This window comes from Podarcis pityusensis (genome assembly GCF_964106645.2).
Source record: "Podarcis pityusensis genome assembly, chromosome: Z".
In the NCBI taxonomy this organism is placed as follows: domain Eukaryota; kingdom Metazoa; phylum Chordata; class Lepidosauria; order Squamata; family Lacertidae; genus Podarcis; species Podarcis pityusensis.
In genome coordinates, this window is record NC_138044.1 from 11,903,818 (window position 1) to 11,917,869 (window position 14,052).

The window sequence follows — 14,052 nt, forward strand, 5'->3', positions numbered from 1 at the left end:
GAATAAACAGCAGGAAAATAATTTCTTCTGGCACACTTCTCTTGGCTGGGGCTCAAATGAAATGGCACAGCCACTCAAAATCTGGCAATATTTTGGGTGCACTATGTATGTGAATCTCAGACATTTAAAAATATTGTTTTAAATCATGCTTTGGATGGGCAAGCTTGGTCCGGGAGGGGTCATAGAGGAGTGGCAGAGTATCTGCGTTGCATGCAGAAGGTTCAATTTTTGGCACTTCCCAGTAGGGCTGGAAGAGAAGGACCCTGCCTTACATTCTGGAGGCGCACTGCAAGTCAGTGTAGATATTACTGGGCTAGAAGGACCAATGCTCTCTGTATAAGGTGGCCTCCTATGTTCCTATGGTTCCATCATGACCACCCTCATAGAACAGATTTGGTTGCATGTGCACTGACCTGTGTTCCTTGGAGGAAAACTGCATCACAACTGTAATAACAGTACGATAACCTGGTATACTAGCCCAGGAGCAAAGTACTTGCTCTGGATACAGAAGATACCAAGTTCAATCTCTGGTAATGTCACCTGGAAAATGATTTTGTGAGAGACCTCTGCTTGAGACTATGGACAGCACCTGTCAATCTGTGTAAATCAGTCTTCCCCAAGCTGGGGCCAACCGATGCAGCATTTTCTCAATGCCTCTTGGAAATGTATTTTCCAGCCCCTTTACCTTAAATGAAAGACACCAAGGTTGGAATTATGGACCTACTTCATTCACTCTAATAGAGTTGCCATATTTTGAAGAGCAAAAAAGAGGACACTATGATGGCCATTCAAAGCACATAAATGCAATTTGTCCCAAATTTAACCCTGAAAAAGAGGTCCCTAAGAGTCTACCAATAAGCCATGAACCTTTCGGTGAATGAGAATATTCATGAGGAGTTCATGTGAAATAAGCCATGTGAGACATATGGAAAGTCAGCATGGTGTAGTGGTTAGAGTGTTGGCCCAGGACATGGAAGACCAGTGTTCAAATCCCCAGCCAGCCATGAAGCTCACTGGGTGACCTTGGGCCAGTCTCTCCAAGTGACCCAGCTCACAGGGTTTTTATGAGGGCAAAATGAAGAGGAGGGAAGCCATGCATGTCACCTTGAGATCCTTGGGGAAAGATGGGGTGTAAGCGTAATGATGAATAAAGAGAATAAATAAAATATGACCCCCATATCCATGATCTCTTCTCTGTGAGGAGAAATTCTTCACATAACAGCAGAAGTGTCTGTGGTCATGGGGCATGGGGTGTTGAAGATCTGCTATTACTGTATTTCTGCAACAAGGTCCAAGAAGGTACCTGTCTCCTGTGTCTAGAGCCTCCCCAAAGCATGAAAGGGTAGGGGTTTTTTTAGCAGCTGAGCAGTCTTCTCACCCTTGGTGTTTATTGGATTGAATGAGAGTGAAAGCAGGTGAGTCAGCCACTGAGGATTGGCTCCTAAGGTGCACAGGAACAACACTGAGGAAGACTTGTTCTGTATGATCCAAAAATAAGCAAACACAGTGTTTCATTTTCAAGGAAAACACAACTTAAGTCACCCTAAAAGACTATATTGGAGCACTCCAAATCATTTGCCCATGTACGTGCACAGAAAATCGCAGGTCTAGCTGAAAGGCAACACATGAAGATCTACAGCAATCATTGCAATGCATTCCTATTTATTGTTATTGTATAATTATAAGATTATTGTATAATCTCAGGAGGGGTGTGGTTCTGAGGGGTATGGTGTTGAGGGCGGGCATGGCTATGACTATCATCAAGGGACCCTGCTTTTTTGAATTTGCCACTGCATTACTGCATAACAGATAGATTTCAGTTCTCAAAAAATACTTTACACATTTGAAATCTGAAAGGCAATGGCCTACCCAGCTGGTGAACTTGTCAGCCTCTCTTCTCCCTGCTTTCTCCTGGTTCCCTACCCTACTTTAGAGGCCTACTTATAAGCAATTACGTTTGCCTATAAATATATTAAAAATGCTGTCACATGCATTAATGTTGTCCATTGGGGACATTTTTTTTTTTACCTTAAGATCAAATTGACACCTTTTTTCAGCTATGAGGACCCCTTATTTGTTGGTGTTTTGATAGCTTTTCCTGAAACTGCTCATAAATTATGTTTATTTTGTTATAATTTCTCCCCTGTCAGGAGTTATAAATAACTGGGTCATGCTGGAATTGCGAGGAAGGCCGCTCTACACGTAGAAACCTTAAATATCATGTTTCAGTAACTCAAGAGAAGGGGGGAGAATTTGCTAATGACTCACCATGTGTGGGTCCTACAAAGAGGAATTAGTGGCTCACAGTTCCTTCAGCCACCATCTCCCCTGAATTGGGGTTTTGTGGCTTTAAATACATCAGTTCTATTGTATTTGCTTCCCCCTGCACAGATATAACATTTTTCATACGCTGTATCTCAGAGCACTTTACAAGGCAATTAATTACCTGTGGTGGAGTGACGGAATGAAGGCAGATATGACGGCCATTATATACTCAGCAACATCCCGCACTCAGCTCTCTGAGCATTTGCATTCATGGCATTTAATTTGTGGTGGCATTAATGGGGAAAGGGAGAGGAAGGGGAAAGGGAGAGGAAGGGGAAAGCTTTTGCCACAGTGATCTCCTTCATTCCAGGGTTGCCCTGATCCCACCAGGCCCTGATCAGACTACTGAAAGAGGTCAGGAGGAGGCTGACCTGTGGCAAAAGTCCAAAAGCAAGGAGAGGAAAACAAGTACTGATTCCAGGTAGCTGGGGTTAAGAATCTCTTTTCAGGACCACAGAGAGCTCCCAGGAAAGATAGATGTTGCTCTGACAAGAGCTATTTCCATATTTATGCATACTCTGGTTACTAGCAGACTGGGCTACTGTAATACATATGAGGCTACCCTTGAAAAGTGTCCAGTTGCACAGCAACTAGGCCACTGACAATAGCTTGTTCCTTTGATTGCCTACTGCCAATAGATTACAACAACTTCACCAGCTCCAAATCCATTTCTGGGTTTAGTTTAAGGTGCCACCTCTTAACTTTAAAGAATGGGTATGGAACCCTTTTCAGCCTGAGTTCCTTTTCCAGTCAGTCATTTCAATACATGACAGTAAACCACAAGCTTTGCAAGCAGAGGGTACTGGGTTCAACCCTGGGCACTTCCAGTTGAAATTGATCAGGTGATGGGAAAGATCCCTCTCTGCTACAGATCCAGAAGAGCTGCTGCCAGTCAGAGTGAACAATACTTGGGTGGGGTGGAGAAATTGTTTGCTATAAGGCAGCTTCATATGGGGCCAACCTGAGTGTCATATCCAACCCAGGCCACCTGTATTTGAATGGCCCATGACAAATAGTTGTGTATTAGGCCATCCTGGAGGTATTATTTCACTGTCTTGGTCACCCTAGGAAATGCCAGCTGTTGTTCCATCTATCTCAGCCAACGACAATCTGTTCCACGAACAGATAGATGCCACTGGTCTAAATATAGCCAAGGCTGAAAGCAACCTGTCTGTGGTTGCAATAAAACCATCCCATCTGCCAGCATTGGGTTGCAAGAAATAGAAAGTAACTCATCCTTGTGGGGCATAAACACCAGCAGAGCCACCATGCTCAGCAGACCAACACACACATACTTGCTGCATATTTAAGAATGTACAAATAGCCCTTTTGGATTAGACCCCAAACCCATCCACTCCATCACAATCCCATAGAATTATAAAGTTTATCCAGTGCTGGTCATATTCAGAGGAAGTCCACTGAAATCAATGGGCATGACTAACCTAAGCCCATTAATGTCAGTTGGTCTACTGTAAGGAGAACTTAGTTTGATACACCCCAAAATGTTGGAAGATTTATTTATTCACTTTTGGATTTATATCCAACCTTTTTCTTTAAGTTTAAGGTGGCCTACATGGTTCTCCCCTGTCTCATTTAATGCCTAGAACAGGCTTCCTCAACCTCGGCCCTCCAGATGTTTTGAGACTACAATTCCCATCATCCCTGACCACTGGTCCTGCTAGTTAGGGATCATGGGAGTTGTAGGCCAAAAGGAAGCCTGGCCTAGAACAACCCTGTGAGGTAGATTAGGCTGAGGAGCAATGAATCTCCCAAGGTCACCCACTGAGTTTCATGATTGTGTGGGGATTTGAACCCTGGTCTCTCCCAGATCCTAATCCTACACTCTAGCTACTACACCACACTGATTTAGCTGTGTGGGAGAGGGGAGGGGGGTACAGGAGCATCCAGTCTATTCCAAGGGGACCAGCAAACCTTAGCTCTTAAAAGGGGGGAGGAATATGAGTACTATGGGATTTTTTTATCCTCTTCCATTTTTTCCTGTATTTCACTGTTTTTCTTGTACTTATCCTTGTTTTGGTTTTACTGATTTTGTTGCTGCTGTTGTTTACAGAATGACACATTGGGAGCTGTAAAGTGAAAAAGTAGCTTGTAAATAATACTAATAGATAAATAAAATTATGTAACTAAAGGTTTGAATGGAAAGAACTAGGTCTGTGCTCCCAAAGTCATTTGGGACTATTCATTTGCATACTGCTCCACCTCCACACTGTAGGAAAATTGTTCCAATAGCAGCATGCAACGTCACAAGACGGAGGAGTCTTCTAGCCAAAAGGTGGAGCTCCTCACTGAGTTTGGGCTTAGAAAGATTCCCCTACCTCTGCTGTAAAGGCTGTAGTATTCCTTAACACACCAGCAGCCAGGGAGAACTATTGCTTTCACACTTGTGGCCTTCCTAGAGGCAATGGTGGCTGGTGCCCAGTGGGACTGGTAGAACAGATGACAGGGGAACCAAGAGTGCTCCACCAACCTCAGTCTGCCTTTATATATAGCTAGGATAGCTTAGTCAGTAGCGCATGGGACTCATGGGTCAAGGATTTGAGGCCCATGTTGGGCAAAAGATTCCTGCATTGCAGGAGGTTGGACAAGATGACCCTCATGGTCCCTTCAACGTCCACAATTCTATGATTTTATTATTCAGCCAGCCCCCACTTGTCTGCATTCTTGGCTATGTCATTGGGTCTGGTGCAACCTACCGTTCGTCTCCCTGCCTTCCACCCCACCAGTCCCAATGGGCATCAGCCCCCGCTGAAATCGAATACTGTATAAGATGCTGTAGGGAAAATGACTGATTAAGGAGTAGATTTTCAGGAGGAAGAGTTAAAACCTGGGGAAACAAATGTGCAAGTTGGTTGACTGGTTGATAGGAAGGAAGGAAGGAAGGAAGGAAGGAAGGAAGGAAGGAAGGAAGGAAGGAACCCCCTTCCTGAAAAGATTATGTTATTTTATTTTGTTCCTTAGTCAAGGAAAATAAAATCATTTATTTAAAAAGAGAATATATACCTTCACGTAAGCAAGACCAGGGTATAAAACAGTCTAGGTCTCCCATTGCTTTCTATTTCTATAACTCAAGTGATATTCATCAGAGGCATATATTTAAATCATAGCTTACTTTGCTTTTGTGTCCTGAAATTTATTAGCCTACTACTTAAATGTTTTATTCATTAGGCCATGTAAATAATGCATGCTTGTTTCCATGGTAATTTAACCCTTTCTCACTGGGAAAAGCTCACTCAATTTCGCATGGCGCCTTTCCCCGTTATTTGCTATGATCAAGCCTGGTGCTTTCTCTGTGTCAAGACGAGGTCCATTGCCACCACCACCACCCCCGCCCACTCTCTTCCATCAAATTAATTAAGAATCAGCTTTCAGCTGACAAATGTGACTCAGCTGGGCATCATCAGAAGGAAGACAAAAATTCCTATGCTCAAATCTCACCCATCCCCCACCAAAAAAGAGAGCTTTCTTAGCACACTTGGGAGAAATGGATAAAACCTATTATTCATCACATATGCAGCACACTGGTGGTTTTTTTGTTTTTTCATGTGCATGATCAAAGGCCTGATAATGAACCGGTGCAATCGCCATTCCTGGTCTCTTTGTGAATGTGTATAGTGTTAGCGATAAACCCCTTATAAGCACTACTTGCTGATAGGGTGCTTCACATGATTACTAGAGAGGGTGGCCACAGTCCTGGCCCTAGCACCAAGCACATTGCCTGGCTCAGCCTCTAGATGACAATGCTTTTGTGTGGTGTCTGAGTCACTATCTGCAAACTGGCTTCTACATTGTGGACTACCAGCCTGATGGAATTAGCATAAATTACGGAATTTGCTCCCATGAAATGTAGTAACGACCACCAGCTTGGAAGGCTGTAAAAAAAGATTGGATGATGTGGAGGAGGCTTTCAGAGAATCAGAGAATCACAGTTGGAAGGGGGCCTTCCAACATCTAAGTTCAATTCCCTGCAATGCAAGAATATGTAGCCGGATCAAGCCTGCAACCTTGGTGCTACCATGCTCTTACTATCTTATGGACCAATGACTATTAGCCAAGATGTCTATCTTCTGCCTCCACTGCCAGAGGCAATATGCTTCCATAGACCAGTTGCTACGAACATCAAGTGAGGGGAGTGCTGTTGTACTTGGGTCCTGCTTGTGGACTTCTCATAGGTATCTGGTTGGCCACTGTGAGAACAGGAGACTGGAGTAGATGGCCCTTTGGTCTGATTCAGCAAGGCTTTTCTGATGTTCTGATGTTCTTCTCATGTGTGGATGTCTAAGAGGGGAGGCCTGATGGAATGAGGTCAGGCAGCAGATGACATCATCACACACCCTAGTAGTTGTGTGATGACCCTGTCATACAAGTAACGCAAAGAGAAAGCTATTCTTGTTTTCAAACGTGTGCATTCTGCATTGCATTAAATCCCCCCCCCCCCACACAAACACAAAAGGCCCCTCAGGGCTGGATTGACCTATGGACAAATCTGTCATAGGAATCCCACATGATGGGGCATCCTGAAGTCAACTGTTGCTGTCATTCCCACCTTCCACTTCTTCCTGATATGTCTGTCCTTAGGCCTCTAAGAGAAGAAGAAGAGAGAGCAGATTTAGTATAGACATCTGTGATACCCCAGAATTGGTTGGAAACACTTCTGCCCCTAAAAAACTTATTGACAAAATGTGTTCTTAATTTATGGAATTCACTCCCAAAAACAGTTTTCCATCTGGATGAAATGGTATCTACCCTAGATACCTTTATTTTGCATACCCTTTAGATACCCTTATTTTGCATTGTTTTTAAATATTTCAGGGGTTTCTTTATATTTTAAATCAGGAACGTCCAACTCCCAACAGACTGCGATCTACTCACAGTATTAAAAAACTGGCAGTGATCTATGCATTGTCGTTGGATGGAACACATTTTTTGAGCTTTTTTTTAGGAAGACAAAGTTCTTTTACTTTTTGGGGGGGGAAGGAGATCACTGAGGGGCCAAAGATCTACCAGGATCTACCAGAAACACCCTGTGATCTGCCAGTAGATCGCAATCTACCTGTTGGACATGTCTGTTTTAAATGATATCTTAAGCTATATTTTTATTATACCTGTAAATCTCCTTAAACATATTTTAAAGATCATTCATAAATGTTTATCATCATCATCTACTAAATATTGTGAAAAGTTGTTTGCCTGTTCTCTGTGCATTTGGATATCTCTTAAGATATCAGTAACCAAATTTTGCATGGTAGTTCCTGAGATCAAAGGGTTGGTTTTTGTCTATATTTGGACAAAGTTGTACACCATTGGCAGCCATGCTCTTTCACAGACTTTCTTTCCATCAGAGGCAGATTTAGGGGAGTGTGACTGGTTTGGGCGCACTGGGCGCAGAGCCTTGGGGGCACCACCAGGAACACCGCAACTATTATTTGGAATGGAGTGCAAGAGCTGAATTTTGGCATTGCACAGGACCACACTGAAATATGAGACCCCAAGGTCTGCCATTGAGGGCAGCTGGTTGGCCACTGTGAGAACAGGGTGCTAGACTAGATGTGCCTTTGAACTGATCCAATAGAACTATTCAGTGTTATTCTCTGTAGTCACTGTGGGAAACAGGAAGCTGAATGCGATAGTCTGATCCAGGGGGCTCTTTTTTAGTTCGAGCCATGAGTGGAATTTCATTCATTTGATTCAGATCCAGGAAGCTGTCATTTCCTGTAGTACAAGGTAAGGTCAGGATGAGAGAAACACAATTAAAGTTGAAGTTACATGTGCAAGGTATCGATTCAGGTTCTACAGCTGTGCAAATCATAGATAAGAGTGTGTGAAGCCTGCTCCATCTCCACCCCAACCCCAGAGAAATTATAGTCAGGGGCAGAGGAAGGGGGTGCAGTGGGTGCGGTCCACCCCAGGTGTCACCACTGAGGGGGGTGACAAAATGCCGGGCAACACTCATCGCGGGGCCTGCAGCGCACCCGAGCCACATGTCTCTCCTGGGAGTGTTGTGGTGGCTTGGGTGCGCGCAGGCTCTGCGCTGCCCAAACGGTCCACCTGCTTCCTCCCCCCAGCTGCAGGGCAGCTGAGTGGGAGGAGGCAGGTAGACTCCAGAGGCCCCATGGTGCGTCCCGCCCCTATGGGCGGCTTGCCCCACCCTCGACTCACCCCATGGGCAGCTTGCCCTGCCCCTGGGCACGGCGCCCCAGGTGCCCAAGCAGCTTCCTCCACTGCTGATTATAGTTTTAGATTTCCTCAATACTTTGCAGATGTTTTGTGTGGGCCAGGAACACACACAATCTAGACAAAAACTCCATATCCACTTTTATTCTAGCACTCTGAATGGGGGCAGCTGAGATATGGGCAGGGGAGGAAACACCCTCCATATTCAACCATATTTTAATGTAGTCTAATTTTTCTATAATGACCAGTGGGGGAAGGGGCAATCCCCTTCACCCACTCCAAAAAGCTGTGGTTATGAATCATTTGCAAAATTATAGTCATTATTCTGAGCATCTACACACCCCTCATTCCCTGCAAGGGAGGATGCCTCCTTGCTAGCAAACACAAGGAAGGGTTTTTTTATTATTAAAAAAAAGGAAAAAAATAAGTGGAGCAAAATCATGGATCTCAGCAGAGACGATCAATCAGCCACAGCCTTACAGATGAGAGTTGGGGAAATACAGCTGCAAAAGCCTACAGAGACTTGTAGATCTGTCCAACGGTGCTTCTACTTGGTGATGAATAGTAAGAGAGACTCGCGGTTCTCCCTCTGCGTTGGCTTTGACTTAATTTGCACTTGTGTGGAAAAAGATGAAAACAAAGAAAAAGGTAAGAGGAGATTTGGCCAGGATAGCTGACCGCCACTCCCCTGACCGATTCTAGTGTGTGGTCATGGCAACTCTATGATGACGGACCATCTGAACTGACAGCAGAGATGCTGGAGATTTCCAGAAATGGAATTTCCAGAGATTTCAGAAATGGAAATGGGAAAAGAAAATGACACAATTGGTCACTTGTTTATCAGCGGTCAAGATGGCATTCAATCCTGGCCCTACTCAGAAAAGACCTACTGAGGTTAATGGACATGGCTCATTTAGGTTTCTTCATAGAGCCAGTGTGTTACAGTCGTACGTCTGGTTACGTACTTAATTCGTTCCGGAAGTCCGTTCTTAACCTGAAACTGTTCTTAACCTGAAGCACCACTTTAGCTAATGGGGTCTCCTGCTGCTGCTGCGCCACCAGAGCACGATTTCTGTTCTCATCCTGAAGCAGAGTTCTTAACCCAAGGTAATATTTCTGGGTTAGCGGAGTCTGTAACCGGAAGTGTATGTAACCTGAAGCGTATGTAACCCGAGGTACCACTGTATAGCAATTAGAATGTTCAGCTGGAGCCTGGGAGAGACCAAGGTTTGAATCCCCACTTGGCCAACTCACTGGGTGACCTTGGGCCAGTCACTGCCTGTCAGCCTAACCTACCTCACAGGGTTGCTGTCAGGATTGAATTAGGAGAAGCATGGACCACCTGTACGTTCCTTGGAGTGAAAGGTGGTTTGTAAATGTAAGAATTAAATTGAATGGGTCAATTCTGAGTAGGACTTAGCTGAATACCTCTCCAGAAACAGCAATCACACAAGCAAATATAAGCAGTATTTGCTATCATGGGATGGGGGTGGAGGTAGAGAGGTTACAGTTTGCAAATAATTGTGTCCTTTTTGATATTGTTTTCCCTCCCACTGAAATGCATTCAAAGTAATTGTGTAATTAATGGCATCATTAATTAAGTTAGTTTCAGCCATAGAGGTTAGTGAGAAAACTTAAGTTTTAGCCACTGCCAAACTGTGCTGGAATAGAAGCAGTGTGAATTAATATGAACACAGGACAGGATGGCTCCTAACCTACCTAACTGACCTGAGAGGTCATATGGGTGGCACTGCTATCACAGACCATAACTGAGTCACTTCCATAGATTTCAAAGCGAACACATGAGCAATGTGTGCCCAAATTTTCCCCTTAGTCAAGTGATCCTTGGTACATGTATGCTTTAAAGGGTTATAGTTTTTTTACACTTTGTTTTATCTACATAATTTGTCTTGGGAGGGCTTTGTCCTGAAATACAATACAGAATTTATGGAAATAAAGAGACAACAAAATGGGCCCCATCCTGGACATCAAGTTCCCTAAAACTGAGAGTTTCAGAGCCTTCCTGACTCAGTACATCAAGCTCTGCCTTCCTCTTTCTACATTTACCTGAGTCACCAGCAATTGCTGAAAACATTTTGACATATGGGGGGGGGGCGAGTAAGAAGAGGGGGAGAACAAGCATTTGCAAGAAAGGGTTAATAGTTTATTATATATATTTTTTCTAAGTGATTTTATCACTGTCATTAGAACATTCATTGAACTAAGTGAGAAATCCATCAAGACATGACAGGAACGTGCAGACTAATGGCTGTTCGACGGCAATAATTTTTAATATGATTTTTATTTCACTTAATTTCATATGTGCTCGACAAAAGGTCCTGTGTCACTGGGGAGCTGTGTAAAATGGAGAACACATTGGTGAAATGATGATTAAACTAAAGGATTCAAAGGCTGTCCATTGACAGGGACGTTGATATACTCGATTTTTATTTTTATTTTTTTAAAAAAACACTAACTTCAGATGTTCGATAAAAACCCCTCTCTCTCCCTTTTGGCAAGAAGTCAAGAAGACAGCAGGAGGAAATGTGTTCACTCTGCCAACTCTGAGGAACCAAATTATCCCCTCAAATGTATTGTGCCATTATTTTTTGCCTTCGATGGCTCCTCTCCTTGAGGGCGTAACATCAACGCCTTCCAACTGTACTGACAAAAAGTAGCACAGAGTCTGTTTTCCCACCAAGCATTATGGTAAAAGGGAAAGGTAAAGGGACCCCTGACCATTAGGTCCAGTTGTGGCCAACTCTGGGGTTGTGGCGCTCATCTCACTTTATTGGCCGAGGGGGCCGGCGTACAGCTTCCGGGTCACGTGGCCAGCATGACTAAGCCGCTTCTGTTTACCTTCCCGCCGGAGCAGTACGTATTGATCCACTTGCACTTTGACATGCTTTTGAACTGCTAGATTGGCAGGAGCAGGGACCGAGCAACGGGAGCTCACCCCGTCGCGGGGATTCGAACCGCCGACCTTCTGATCGGCAAGTCCTAGGCTCTGTGGTTTAACCCACAGCGCCACCCGCATTATGGTGGTGAGGTATAAATTTGGTACCTCCCAAATTATAGGCCATTTCATAAACCCAATGGCTGGTGGAATAGCAAGTTCCTTGTTCTTGTTAAGAATGTATGAGCCCTGCTGGATGAGGCCAGTGGCCCACCTGGTCCAGCATCTTGTTCTCATAGTGGCCAACCACATACCTGTGGGAAACCTGCAAGCAGGAGCTGAGCTCAAGAGCACTATCATCTCACATGGTTTCCAGCAACTGGTATTCAGAAGCACTGCTGCCTCCAGTGATGGAGGCAGAGCATAGCTATTGTGGCTAGGAGCCATGGAGACCTCTCTCCTCCATGAATTTGTCCAATACTTTTCTAAAGCCTTCCAAGCTGGTGGCCATCAATGTCGCTGGCATCTCCAGGTACAGCAAGAAGAGACCCCCTGCCTGAAATCCTGGAGATCCACTGCCGGTCAGTCCTCATTATTCTGAATAGCAGATGCCAGGGATTGAACCAGGACCTTCTGTTTTTTTTTTTTTTTAAAGCAATTTATTAAGTTTTACAATAAAAATAAACATGATAAACAATGTAACATTGATCTTAACATATTTTCACATTTTCTTTGGACTTCCTCACATCTCCCGCTCCCATTTTCATCGTTAAAACATTTTGTCAGCAATTTATCATCTTGTTTAAATTCTTATATCCCTTCTATATTTCCTAATCTTATAATTCTCAGAAGAAGCTAAATTTCACAGTCTTACTTATTTTCTTAAAAACTTCTAAATTTAGTGGTGCTCAGTTATTTTGATCTAGCATCTTATTTAACATTCACTCAAATTGCAATACTTTTGTAAATAATTCTTAAATTTCTTCCAGTCCTCCTCAATCCTCTCTTCTCCCAGGTCACGGATTCTGCCGGTCATTTCAGCCAGTTCCATGTAGTCTATCAGTTGTATCTGCCATTCTTCCAGTGTGGGTAGATCTTGAGTTTTCCAGTGTTTTGCGAGAAGTATCCTTGCTGCTGTTGTTGCATACATAAAAAATGTCTGGTCCTTCTTTGCCACCCCTTGGCCGACAATACCCAAAAGGAAAGCCTCTGGTTTCTTAGTGAAGGTATATTTAAATACCTTTTTCAGTTCATTATAAATCATTTCCCAGAACGCCTTCACTTTAGGGCAAGTCCACCAGAGGTGGAAGAACGTTCCCTCGCACTCTTTACATTTCCAACACTTATTATCAGACAGGTGGTAAATTTTAGCAAGTTTGACTGGGGTCATATACCATCTATAAATCATTTTCATTACATTTTCTTTCAGGGCGTTACATGCAGTAAATTTCAATCCATTACTCCACAACCTCTCCCAGTCCTCAAACATGATATTATGCCCAATGTCCTGTGCCCACCTTATCATAGCCGATTTAACCGTTTCGTCTTGTGTATTCCATTTCAACAGCAAGTTATACATCCTTGAAAGTACCTTAATCTTTGGTTCTAACAATTCTGTTTCTAATTTCGATTTCTCCACCTGGAACCCTAGTTTCTTATCATTTTTAAAAACTTCTTTAATCTGAGCGTAATGTAACCAATCTCGCACTTTGTCTTTCATTTTCTCCAGACTCTGCAATTTCCAATTGTCTCCATCCTTTTCTAGTATTTCCCAATATTTTGGCCATTTAGCCTCCATATTGGGTCTTTTTCGGGCCTTGGCTTCCAAAGGTGAAAGCCACCTTGGTGTTTTATTTTCCAGCAAGTCTTTATATTTTGTCCAGACATTAAACAATGATTTTCTGACAATATGGTTCTTAAAGGCCTTATTTGCTTTAACCTTGTCATACCATAAATATGCATGCCATCCAAAGGTATTGTTGAACCCTTCCAAATCTAACACATCAGTGTCTTCAAGAAGTAGCCAGTCTTTTAGCCAGCAGAACGCTGCGGCTTCATAATACAACTTTAAGTCTGGCAGGGCAAAGCCCCCTCTTTGTTTTGCATCGGTTAATATCTTAAACTTAATTCTGGGCTTTTTGCCCTGCCAGACAAACTTAGAAATGTCTCTCTGCCACTTCTGAAAGCACTCCGTTTTGTCCAAAACCTGAAGTGTTTGAAATAAGAACAACATCCTTGGCAATACATTCATCTTGATAGCAGCAATTCGGCCTAACAAAGATAGTTTCAATTTTGACCAACTATCTAAGTCTCTCTTAATTTCTGTCCAACATTTTTCATAATTGTCCTTAAATAGACTTAGATTTTTTGCTGTTATGTTTACCCCTAGGTATTTTACTTTTTTAACCACATTAAGTTCCGTCTCATTCTGAAACCGTTCTGACTCTGTATTAGTCAAATTTTTCCCCAAAACCTTAGTTTTCTGTTTATTTAATTTAAATCCAGCCACCCGACCAAAGTCATTAATCAATTGTAATACTCTTTTCGTACTGGGCTCTGGCTTCTGCAAGGTCAAAACCAGGTCATCTGCGAAAGCTTTTAATTTATATTGTTTCTGACCGACCTGAATTCCTTCCACC